This window comes from Orycteropus afer, unplaced genomic scaffold (genome assembly GCF_000298275.1).
Source record: "Orycteropus afer afer isolate SDZICR_OR568_19922 unplaced genomic scaffold, OryAfe1.0 scaffold00057, whole genome shotgun sequence".
NCBI lineage: Eukaryota > Metazoa > Chordata > Mammalia > Tubulidentata > Orycteropodidae > Orycteropus > Orycteropus afer.
In genome coordinates, this window is record NW_006921644.1 from 6,484,230 (window position 1) to 6,497,580 (window position 13,351).

The window sequence follows — 13,351 nt, forward strand, 5'->3', positions numbered from 1 at the left end:
CTGAGTTTCCTCTCCTCACCTAATCCCTTCGGCTGATTGCTCTTCTCTCTGGCTTCCTGGCTTTTAATCCCCTTTCTCCTGCTCTTCCCGCCTGCTACTTTGGGAGTCCCTGAGTTGTCTCTCCTCACCTGTAACCCTGGGGCAAGTAAGTGTAATAGAGAGTGTAAATTTCTGTCCAGAAGTTGGTTGCTATTATTGTTGTTGTTGTTGCTGTTTTACTTTTGCTGCATGAGCACTGTTATAAGGAGGAAAGCACAATATTTTTTTTTTTTTCAAATGAATAAGACAAAGACATGGTAAAATACAAAGGGCATAAACATTATGCAGTGGAAACCAAGTCTTCTTCCCGCCATCAGTTCCTTCTCAGCCTAACTATTTTTTACCAGTTTCTTCCAAAAATATTTTTCTGCATGTATAAGCATACACACACAAATTTATACACATATATTTATTTTTAAACCAATGATAGCCCACTTCTGTATCTTTCCTTTTGATATTAACTGTATGTCTGTGATTTTTCATATCAACACATTGGACCTTCCTCATTCTTTGTCACAGGTACATAATCTTCCATTGCATGTCATTGCATACTGTAATCTCTTTAACCATTCTTCTAATAATGATGATTTAGTTTGTTTGCAGTAACCAGGTATTTCAAACTTTTCTACCATGTGTGTATTGTGCATTTGTGCACCTGTGCAGGTAGATCTGCATTACAGAGTCTTAGAAATAGGATGGCTGGGGCCAAGAAGGCAGGCACTTTACATTTCAGTAGAAATTGTCACGTTGCCTTCTGGAGACATGTCAACAATTCACATTTGCACCAACAGGATGTGAGGGTGTCTGTTGCTCTGGCCTCTTCACCAATACTGAAAGAGCTCTGGTGGTGCTGTGATTAAGGCATTCAGCTGCTAACTGAAGGGTTGGCGGTTCTAACCCACCAGCCACTCTGCTGGAGAAAGCTGTGTCAGTTGGCTTCCATCAATAGTTACAGCCTTAGAAACCCTATGGGGCAGTTCTACTCTGTCCTATAGGGTTGCTATGAGTTGGAATCAACTTGATGTCAGTGGGTTTGGTTTTTGGCTTCACTACTACATAGTGATCTTAACATATCTGTATTTTCCAATGGTATCTCATTGTGAATTTACTTTTGCATTGCTGTAATTTTCAGTGAGGTTGAACATCTATTTGTTCATAAGCTTAAAAGCCATGTGTCTGTGGACTGCTTCACATGCTCTTTGTATATTTACAAAAGCACACATTAAGAGGGCTGGCCTGACTGCCCTGGCTCAGTAGGGTCTCTCTCCTCATGGCTTATCTGGAGCTGCTCTCAAAACTACCTCTCCCCCTCATTCCAGCCCCGTGTGTTACTGCTTCTCTGATAGTTATAGAAGCCCCGGGGCTGAGTATCTGCACCAGTGCACCTATCCATTTGCCCTGATAAATGAAAGCTGACTGCACAGTTTTGTTGTTATTTATGGCTTTTCTTCCAGCTGCAAGAAGTACTTTATTCCACTTCACTCAGTCCCTGGGAGCTTCTGCAAAGCCAGTGTCTTCTCAGTTTATAGTACAGCCAGTGGAGGTGTGAAGATGTAACTGGGGTTCTGAACACCTAGTAAAGCAATTGCTGAGTCTATATGTGTAAGATGCTTGACTGCAGGGATTACATCAGCCACCAGCCGGCCTTCCTGGGTGCAGAGAACAGTGGGGTATGGGCAGAGCACTGGACTAGAGCTTGGAAATTCATGCATTCTGCTCTAACATGGACTTTCTGAGGGGGATTGACTCCCTCTTTGGGGGGTCAGTTTCCTCGTCTGTAAACTGGAAGAGTTGACCAGTGTGCCAGTTGAATCCTTAGGAAAGCAGATGACAAAACAGAGTTAGAAGACAAAGAAACTGATGGAGGTTAACATCTGTGCAAGGTAAAAGAGAGAGGGGGCAGGGGTAGGCAGGGGATACCTCGGTCCACAGTCCACAGGATGATAGAAAGCCCAGAGCAGAGATTGCTCCCTGGTTCTGCCAACAAGTCCAAATATGACCTGATCATGAAGGTTCAGCAATAATGCCACTTCCTCCAGGAAGTCTCCCTAAATGCTTATTCTGTCTAGATGGTGAGCAGTGATGTGGCCATGCCTCATCTTTATTCCCATTGACTCCCAGAGGCCCTGTCATGTATTGAGCACTTATATCAATGGCTGTTGAGTTCCTAGATCATTGAATCCATTATTCCCTCTGAAGCTTGAAGTGACCTGGAGCCCCACAGCAGTTTCTCTCTGTGTTGTAAAGGTCTGTACTATTCTCTCCTCAATCCTAAACTCCTTGAGTTGAGATATGCTCACAAACATTTGGGAATAAGTGGATGTTTGCCCCGTCCATGCTCCTTGGCCACACAGTGCCTCTAGGACCCCTCCCTGAGTCTCACCTTGATGTCTGCATTTGTCCTGTGCATCTGTTGGTTTCACAGGAGCTCCCGGACCAAGTCTCTTGCTGCACTCTGCAACTAATTTATGCCTGAAATCTTGATGCTGACCTTGGGAATTTGGACTAAGACTGCAATTAGGGTCTCTTAGTAAATCATCCTTATTTACTGACAATAAGGAATAGGAGATTAAACATGATATGGTATGTAAAGCACCTTGCAGAGGTTCTGGCTCTTGTCCATGTATAGTAAACAGTTATTTTTATTACAAAGTATAGCATTCTTTATTATATACAATTGGTTTTGCTTATATACATAACCAAGGAGCTCTGGTGGCACAATGACTAAGGCATTTGACTGCTAACCAGAAGGTTGGTGGTTGAACCCTACCAGCCACTCCGCTGAAGGAAGACTGGGCAGTCTATTTCTGTAAAGATTTACCTCCTCGGAAACCCAATGGGGGTTGCTATGAGTTGGAAATGACTTGTTAGCAGTGTTTTTTTTTTTTTTTAAATATACGTAAGCATAAACATACCCCCCTTCCCCCAGGAAAAAACCCCAAAACTCAAACAAACCTATTGCTGTTGAGTTGATTCTGGCTCATGACAACTCCGTGCATTACAGAGTAGAACTGCTTCATGGAGTTTTCTTGGCTGTAATCTTGAAGGAAGCAGATTGCCTAGATTTTCTTCTGCAGATGCTGGTGAGTGGGTTCAAAGTGTCACCCTTCAGGTTAGCAACTGAGTGCAAGTCATTTGAGCCCCTAGGGACTTCATGTACACAGATGCACACAGACACATACAGACATGAGTGTGTATACATTATAATTTTACTCCTTTTATTGTTCTGATTTCAAAAAAATCATTTAAGGTGAATGACACTGAACATTACTTATACAAAAGAGTTATTGAAATAAGAACAAAACATCAAGAGTGATGTGTCAGAGACAAAAAGATGGTAATATCAAAATTATAGGCTGCACTGAGGGAAGTGGTGAAAAACAAGGCTCCAGCAATTGATGGGATACCCACTGAGATGTTTCAACAAATGGATGCTGCACTAGAGGCACTCATTGGCTATGCCAAGAGATTTAGAAGACAACTACCTGGCCAAATGACTGGAAAAGATCCCTATTTGTACCCATTGCAAAGAAAGGTGATCCCACAGAATGTGGAAATTTTCAAACAATATCATTAATATCTCAGGCAGGTAAGATAATTCAAAAATGGTTACAGCAGTATATTGACAGAGAACTTCCAGAAATGCAAGTTGGATTCAGAAGAGGATGTGGAACGAGGGATATCATTGCTGATGTCAGATGGGTATTGCTGAAAGCAAGGAAAGATGATTACTTGTGTTTTATTGACTATGCAAAAACGTTCAATTGTGTGGGTCATAACAAATTAGGGATAACTTTGAGAAGAATGGGAATTCCAGAATACTTAATTGTGCTCATGAGGAACTTGTATATAGCCCAGGAGGCTGTTGTTCAAACAGAGCAAGGGGACACTGCATGGTTTAAAATCAAGAAGGGAGTGTGTCAGGGTTGTATCCTTTCATCATACTTATTCAGTCTGTATGCTGAGCAAATAATCTGAGAAGCTGGACTATATGAAGAAGAATATGGCATCAGGATTGGAGGAAGACTCATTAACAACCTGCGTTATGCAGACAACACAACTTTGCTTGCTGAAAGTGAGGATGATTTGAAACACTTATGATGAAGATTGAAGACTGTAATTTGCAGTATGGATATTACACCTCAGTATAAAGAAAACAAAAATCCTCACAGTGGGACCAATAAGCAGCATTGTGATAAGTGGAAAGAAGAGTGAAGTTGTCAAAGACTTCATATTACTTGGTTCTACAATCAACACCAATGGAAGCAGCAGCCAAGATATCATACGTTATATAGCATTGGGCAAATCTGCTGCAAAGGACCTCTGTCAAGTGCTGAAGAGCAAAGATGTTTCCTTGAAGACTAAGGTGTGCTTGACACAAGGCATGACATTTTCAGTCGCCTCATTTACATGTGAGAGCTGGACAATCAAAAAGGAAGACTGAAGAGGAGTTGATGCTTTTGAGTTGTGGTGTTGGCAAAGAGTGCTAAAAGTACCATGGACTGCTAAAAGAACTAACGAGTCTGTCCTGGAGGAAGGGCAGCCAGAATACTCCTTGGAAGTGAGAATGGCCAGACTTGTCTCACCTACTTTGGTTGTGCTGTAAAAAGGGACCATTCCCTGGAAAAGGCTATCATGCTTGGTAAAGCAGAGAGTCAGTGAAAAAGGGGAAGACCCTCAACGAGATGGGTTGACACAGTGGCTGCAGCCTTGGGCTCAGGCACAGCAAGGATTGTGAGATGGCACAGGACTGGGCAGTGTTTCATTCTGTTGTGCCTCGGGTGGCTATGAGTTGGAGATGATGCGATGACACTTACCAACAACAAGAACAAGGCTAAGGAGAGTTGTAGTACTTAAGCATTAAATTTAGCTGTGAGCCAAAAACAAACAAACAAACAAACCATAAAAACCCCCGAAAGAAACAAAAAACAACTAAACACACATACACCCCGCCCCCCCAGAAGCACCCCCATTTTCTCTTTCTCTCATATTTTAGAGAATAGCATGAAGAAGATGGCTGCCTTTACGTGTGGGTACCGAGTCATAGTGTGGGATGTGGTCATTTCTCTTGCTGATTGCTGAAGAGAAGGGAGGAAGAACAAGGGTAAAGGGCCGGCAGCATGAATGTCTGCTTCTGTGTCTACACTTGTTGGAAAGATGTCAAGGAAGAATCAGGGAATAATTCCTTTTGTGGGGTGGTCAGAGTATAATGGATCTCTTTGTAGTGGTGCTAGAAGACCAAAGAAACTGCCCAAGTCAAAGTTAAGAGGCTAATAAAAATGGCATATTCATCAGCAGATAACGCTGGAGTGGATGAGGCTGCAGAGTGCATAGCTGTTGCACGTTCCTCAGTCTAATTGGTTGGGTTACTCTTCTTGGTTGCTAATATCAATACTTACTGCAGGCATTCATCTTACTGACATGTTCTCCTATGAAGTATTGCTTAGATTTGAGATTCTAGCTGGTAGGACCACATTGAGCAGTTTGAATCTCTGAGGATGTCACAACACCTCTTCCTTACCCACCCAGCTTTATTCCCTGAAGCACTTCCTGTGGCCTTTCTTCACAATGCGCCGAACCCAGGGACCAGGCGTTGAAGCCAACTTTGGAATCACCTGCTTCCGTCATGATCAGTGCCTGAGGTTCACAGGCAGAATACACACTGTTAGCTTAGTTCCGGGGTCTTCAAATGTCTTCCGTCAAGATCCAGAGAATAAAGCGTTTTGGCCTCCTGGGGCACAGGTCTGTCTTGGACTGTTCAACGTCATGACTGTAGGGATGTAACAGCCATAGGTAAGGTATGAAAGGATGCATGTGGCTGTGCTCCAATATGAGCTTATACATAGACACTGAAATATTAGTTTCACGTAATTTTTGTGTGTTACAAAGTATTCTTTTTGGATTTTTTTTTCAACCATTTAAAAATGTGGAAACCATGCTTAGCTCAAAGACTGTACAAAATCAAAGAGCTGGCCAGCTTGTGAGCCATAGTTTGCCTGCTCCAAGTTGAAACATAAATCTCTCTAAGGAGAATCAGCTTTAAACTGCTACCTGCTATTGGTATGTTTTTGTGAAAGAAAGAAGTGTTTTGATAGAAGGCAGGTGTAAGGGAACATTGTAAATGCAGGGGCCCTTTGAGACCACTGGAGCTGTGAAGTAGAGACATCCCAGGGGAGAGAATAGAAATTAAGGCATTGCAGAGAGAATTTTGGCCTTTGGTTAAAAGACTTTTGATTTAAATTCTAGCTCAGTCACTTCCATGCTGTGTGATAAAGGGCCAGCCACTTAACCTCTCTGAGCCTGTCTCCTCACCTGTAACATGGAGTAGTAGCCTTACAGGGCAATTGTAATGATTGGATGGGAACACACACCCAGGCAAGGCTTGACACATTGATGGTGCCCCATGCAACTGAGGGCTGATGAGTCACGTCTTCCATGTTTTAGAACATTTATGTTGTTTTATGCTTCACATGGTACCTTCATAATTTTGAATCCTTGCAAAAAGTGTGCAGAATGAAGATTAGTGGATTGATGCTGACTTACTGTTGTTGTTATGTGCCATCGAGTGATCTCTGACTCATATCAACCTTATGTACAACAGAACGAAACATTGCCCAGTCCTGCATCAGCTTCATGATCCTTACTATACCTGAGCCCATTGCTGCAGCCACTATGCCTGTCCATCTCATTGAGGGCCTTCACCTCTTCAGTTGACTCTCCACTTTACCAAGCATGACATCCTTCTCCAGAGAATGGTCCCTTCTGACAGCATGACCAAAGTAGGTGAGACGATGTCTGGCCCTTCTAACTTCCAAGGAGCATTCTGGCTGCACTTCTTGCAGGTCAGATTTGTTAGTTCTTTTAGCAGTCCATGGTACTTTCAGCATTCTTTGCCAACACTGCAACTCAGTAGCATTAACTCTTCTTTGGTCTTCCTTATTCACTGTCGAGCTCTTTCATGCACACGAGGCAGTTGAAAATACCATGGCTTGATGCTGACTTAGAGGTTCTTTAACAGGGATAAATGTGAAAATTTGCATTTGGTTTACACACCAGTTGCATAAGTACAAGCTGGGGATGGATAAGCTAAAGAGCAGCTCCAGTTAGAAAGAACTTTTATACTTTTTTTTTTTTTGGGGGGGGGGGCTACTTGCTAAGTCAAACCAGCCATATGGTATGACTGGCTCCTTAAAAATAAACACATTCTCAGGCTGAGTTAATAGAGATTCAGTGTTGGGAGCAAGTGGGATAATATTCCATTGAACTGTACGCTGCCTGTTTGGAATACTATGTGCAGTTATGAGCACTAAGCTTTATAAGGCATTGTGAAGAAGAGAAAAGAAGACTCAGCAAATGGGGACAAGACTTGCTAATGTTTGGAGGGTTATAACTGGAGTTCCACTAGGTCTGGAACCTGTTCAGTTCACTGATGTATCCCTGCTGCTAAAAGATGGCTTGTATATGACAGGGCTCAATACAAAGTTGATGTTGATTGAATAAAGGACTGAATCATGTAATGGGTGTTCAGGTTGGATTCCTTCAGTTGTCAGAAGTGGAGCTCCTTATGTTGAACTTGCATCATTCAAGGTAAGTGGGCTTTGCTATAAAGATAAGGATGTTACTCTCCTATAAAGCCTTCTGTGATGAAGAAAATGTTTGCTATCCATGCTGCCCAATATGGTAGCCATTAGGCACATGTTACTATCAAGCACTTGAAATGTGGCAAGTGCAACAGAGGAAGTGAATTTTAATTTTCATCCATTTTAATTCACACTTAAATAATTAATAGTTACTGTACCAAACAAGGCAGATTATAGATTTCAAAGACAGGACCTGAAAGGTGGCTCTGGATTTTAGATGACTCTGTTGTTGTTATGTGCCATCAAGTTGGCCTTGACTCGTAGCGACTCCTCCTTGGGTTTCCAAGGCATTATCACTACGGAAGTAGATTGCCCAACCTCCCTTCCGAGGAGTGGCTGGTGGGTTTGAACTATCAGCCTTCTGGTTAGCAGTTAAGTGCCTTAGGCACTATGCTACCAGCCTCCTAGCCTCCTAGATGACTCTAGTTGATGCAAATTTGTCCTGGAAGAAGTGCAGCTAGAATGCTCCTTAGAAGTGAGAATGGCCCAGACTTCATCTCATCTACTTTGGTCATGTTGTCAGTGGGACCATTCCATGGAAAAGGATATCATGCTTGGTAAAGTGGAGGGCCAGCGAAAAAGTGGAAGGCCCTCAAGGAGATGGATTGACACAGTGGCTGTAACAGTGGGCTCAGATATAGAAAGTTTTGTGAGGTTGGCTTAGGATCAGGCATTGTTTCGTTCTGTTGTACATAGGGTTGCTATGAATTGGAGCTGACTTGGCAGCACCTAACAACACCACCAGGTGATGTCTCCTCTCACTCTTACATTTTCTGCCTTTCCTTTCTCCATTTCTGTTTCTGTGCCTGTGCTTCATTCCCATTTCTCTGAAGAGTAGTTTTGCTTCCTAGTGGTTCTGTCCCCTGATAGTGCTGGCTTGCCCTTGGCCATCTTGAATGCTCCTGTTCAGATTGCAAATGCTACTTCCTCGTTGTTCACCACCAACGGGCATCTTCTCTGTGAGTCTTATTTCCATTTCCTGAAATGGAGAGTCTGACTGGTCCATCTCATCTTTACATAGCCCCTACATGGGGCACCTTAGGGTCAGGTGCTCAAGCCTGTTGCATATGTTGTGCCTAAGGAGAGGGGCAGAGCTCTAAGGTTGAACACAGCCGTGTAGACAGGAGGACTGTGAGTGGGCTGACTCCTTTAGGAGGAGTGGTAGTTATGGTTATGTGTCAACTTGGCTGGGCCTGGTTTTGAGTGACTGAGCAGCTGGATGTAGTCATTCCCCATGATGAGACTGGTAGTCAACTCCATGGTGGAATCTACTGTGAGCAGCTGAGTAGCTTCCTTAGGAATGTGGTCTGCTTCCTGTATATAAGAAGAAGCTTTGAGAAAGGTCTCTAGCTTCTTGGCACATCTGGATCCTGCATTTGGCCAAGTCGTCAGTGAGTGGCCTGCCATGTTGTCTGCCAATTGTGGGGCTGTTTCTGGACTTGAACTATTGGCCTGCTGTGTTGCTTGATAATCTCGGGACTGTGCCATTTTGCTTGTTGACCTTGGGCTTGCCAGCCTCAGCAGCCAGCAGCTGCCTGAATGAAAAGACGCCTCTAGCTCCATTGGGCTGGAAGCAGAGGCAGAGATGAAGCCTAAGGTGGAGCGGCCTTCACCCGGCCCCTAGAGCTGGCACTTTGAACTCAAACTTTTAGCTTCCAAAACTGTAAGAGAATAAATCTCTGTTTGTTAAAGGTGTACATTTGTGATGTGTCTGTTACAGTAGAACTAGAGAACCAAAACAGGGGGGTGTGGGGGAGCCTCTGAGCAAGGCAAGCATTCATTGGCATTGCCAGCAGAGACCATGCTCTTACAGGTCTCCAGAGGGCAGAGGAGGTTATAAGAGGTAGATTGCATCTCATTCATTCTTTGAGCCACTATTTTACTGAGCAACCACTATGTGCCAGGCAGAGTGCTAGAGCCTGGGGATATCATGATAAGAGCCCCACCAAGCTCACGGATTAGCAAGCAAGGCAGAGGATGGAATACTTGATAATTAATAATGTAAGTCACATGCCACAGTGGTGGATCGGGGTGGGGTGGGGGTCTAGGAAGCCTAAAGCAAGAGACCCTAAGTTAGTTTGAGGAATCCAGGAAATATTTCTGGAAGGAAATGGCATAGGAGTTTGGTGGGTAATAAGGAGGAAGGTGGAAGAGTAGGCAATGGCCTGGAAGTGAGTTCAGTGAGACACACGATGTGTTGTAAATTGTAGTTGTGAACAGAGTTTGGTGAGTGTTTTAGTCCTTGCACCTTCAGGAGATTCTCAGTACATGTGAGCACAGCAGAGGTTGTGACAAGTCCCCAGTCAAGCAACCTCAGTTCTGTCCCGTTAAACATTGCAGGCCTGATTTAACCATGCAGCCCTCTCCTCCTCACCTGATCTCCCCTTAATGTCTGGCAGAAGCCACATCCCATGCAACACACGTGGAGAAACAATGGTATCAATGTTTCCATTGTGTCCAGTAGAAGAGATTGCGTTAGAGGCAGATCTTGCTGCCCAATCAAATTTGTTCTGGGCCTGAAAATAAACGTGGATCTTTCTGCCTGAGTGCTTCTTGGCATGCCCAGAGCCAGATTCATTAGCTTGCTCAGTTGCTGAGGACATCCTGAATGGACTTCATTTCCCCCGCGGCCGTGCGTCCAGTGCTGAGATACAGGCCCTCAGCTCCTACTCCCAGTGTCAGGCGAGGGCATTCACTGTCTGGACCACTCTCTTGGCACTCAGACTGTGCCTTCCTCCTGGGTGTCGAGAGTCATCTTTTCATAGGGGGGTATCTGGTCCATCCAACTGGGTGATGGGCATTGGAGTTGGGCTTGGGACTTGACTTCCATCACTGAGTAGGGAGTGATCACGGACAAGACACTGAACTTCTCTGTGCCTCAGTGTTCTCATCTGTAAAACAGAACTTATTGACTCAGCAGCAGTGGGTTCTTTTACTGCATGGGGTCCTCGTTAAACTTAAAGGATGGAGAATGTGGAGAACATGTAGAACAGTGCAGCCACATAATAAACATACACTACCACTCACTGCCGTCGAGTTGGACCCGACTCATAGTGACCCCTCCTTGGGTTTCGGAGGCAGCATCACTATAGAAGTAGATTGCCCAACCCTTCTTCTGTAGAGCGGCTGGTGGGTTTGAACCACCAGCCTTCTGGTTAGCCGTCAGATGCCTTAGGCACTACGCCACCAGAACTCCTGTAATAAACGTATGTACTGCTTTTTCAGAGAAACAACAGGAACTGCAGCTGTTGTTGAAGCAAGGTTTGAGTTTCTTATTAGATAGTGTCTCCCTCTAAGATATATTCAAGGAGTCTTGGTGGTGCAGTGGTTAAATACTTGGCTGCTAACTGAAAGATCAGCAGTTCAAACTCACTAGCTGCTCTGTGGGAGAAAAGTGTGGCAGTCTGCTTCCATAAAGATTTACAGCCTTGCTAACCTATGGGGCAGTTGTACTCTGTCGAACAGGGTTGCTGTGAGTCAGAATTGGCTCACAGGCAATGGTTTCATTTATTTATTTGAGGATATCTTAGTTCCTGATCTTTTTGAGATGGTGACCCCTTCTCCCATTGTTTCTTTGTTTTTCTTTCATTATTAGAGTTAATAGCTTTATTGAGATGTAATTCAACTCGACTTTAAGCTCCTGGAAGTCAGGGACTGAGCCTTATTTGCTATGGTTTCTTCATGAAGCTTAGCAAGAAGCTTAGGCTGTAGTAAGCACTTCTCATCCTTCCATTTGTTAATTTAACGCTTCCTCTAGAGTCATGGTGCATGCGCATTCAATGCTTAAGCTAAAGGAAAAAGAGAGAAATAATGTAAGTGCACACAAGGCAGGTGTGCCCACAGGCAGTAGGTGTGCTCAAGCCTGAAACAGTGAATGTAGGTTTGAAACCTGAGGAAATTACTTATGAGTAATTTTAAGGGCTTGTCACCCTTCCACAAAGAAATGAGATTCATGATTGGGTGGCCAGCTAAGTGGGTGGTGATAGCTTTGTCGACAAAGAAATTGAGGAATTAATTGAAGGCTATGAGGAGCTTTGAGCAAGGAGGCATGGAAGGGACTGACAGGCTTGTTTTCAGAAGACATTTGTGGGGGATTTAGGAATTTTGAAGACAAAGTTTGATCCTTGGCCTGCTGACATCCCTGTGACTCCTGAAAGGAGGGACTCGACTCTGCTCGGTGTGAAGGTCTGTGCTGGAACCTGGCAGAAGGTCATGGAAGAGACAGTCCCTGTCTTCCAGGACTCAGTGTTCAGTGTGGATGGCAACAGAGTCAAATTGCAATTGCAAAACTGCACGACAAAGGCAACATGCAGGTGGTTAACTAGCAGGGAACAGTAAAAAGGAAAGCCAGGGATACACCGCAAATAAAACCAAATCCACTGCCAGAGTTGATTCGGACTCATAGCGACCCCCAGAGGATATCCAAGCCTGTAAATCTTTATGGAAGCAGATTGCCTCATCTTTCTCTGGCAGAGCAGCTGGTGGGTTCAAATTACCGAACTTTGGGTAAGCAGACAAATGCCTTAACTACTGCAGCACCAGAGCTCCTGGGATATATACTTAGTTCACCATATATTGGGGGCTCAAATAGTAGAACTGTATTATCTCACAATTCTGGAGGCCAGAAGTCTGCAATCAAGGTGTTGGCAGGGCCTTCCTCCCTCCAGAGGCTCTAGGGGGAGAATCTCTCCAGCTCCCGGTACCCCCAGGCTTTTGTTGGCTTGTGGCTGCATCGCTGCAATCTCTGCCTCCATCTTCTTGTAGTCTTCTCTTACTTGCTCTGTCTCTTCTTGGTGTGTCTCTATAAGGACACCTGTCATTGGATTGAGAGCCCATCCAGGTAATCCAGGCTGATCTTACCTCAAGAGCCTGACTTAGGTTCTGTAAAACCCTTTTTCCAAATAAGATCCCTTTTGGATCTGGACATATCTTTTTGGTGGCATACCACACCAGGCAGAAGACCATAGAGCTAAGTCTTGCAGGAATTATACAGCTGAATTGGCACAGAAAAGTGTTTCAGGAACAGGGGGTCAGCAATTTGTAAAGGTCCTGAGGGTAGAGACTCCTCAGTCAGTCTGGGGAAATGGAGGGGCTGTGATACTATTGAAGGTGTGTGTGTGTGTGTGTGTGTGTATGTGTGTCATAACAGGAAGTGGGAGAAGGGTAGGCAAGACCCCCAGATCCTGAAGGGCCTAGAATGACATGTTGTGGAGAGAAGGGAGAAACTCCTGAAGAATATTAAATGGGGGTAATCTGAGTGATTGGCATTCTGGAAAGACTGAGTTAGGAGCTGTTTGGAAGGTAGGCTGTGGCAAGGACCGTGGTAGAGAAACTAGTTAACAGAACATGTGCTCACTAAATGTGCACTGACTTGAGTTGTCTTTCCTTACATTAGCTTGTGATGTTTGCTTTTGATGTTCGCCTGGCGGGTGCGATGGAATATGCTGGGCCAGTCTGTTTGCTTGTGACGCTCATCACTAATAGGAGGCAAGCTGCTGGCCTCACCAGGGAAGCTGGCCCTGTTCTCTTGACAAAGTTCCTTAAGTTGATGATGAAAGATTATAAATGGATTGAGCAGGTTGATGGTGTCAGTTTCAATTTGTCGAGCCACCAAATCATGTTGTCAACAATTAGTATCTGTAAAATATGAATGTATATATATCAGCCTTTCT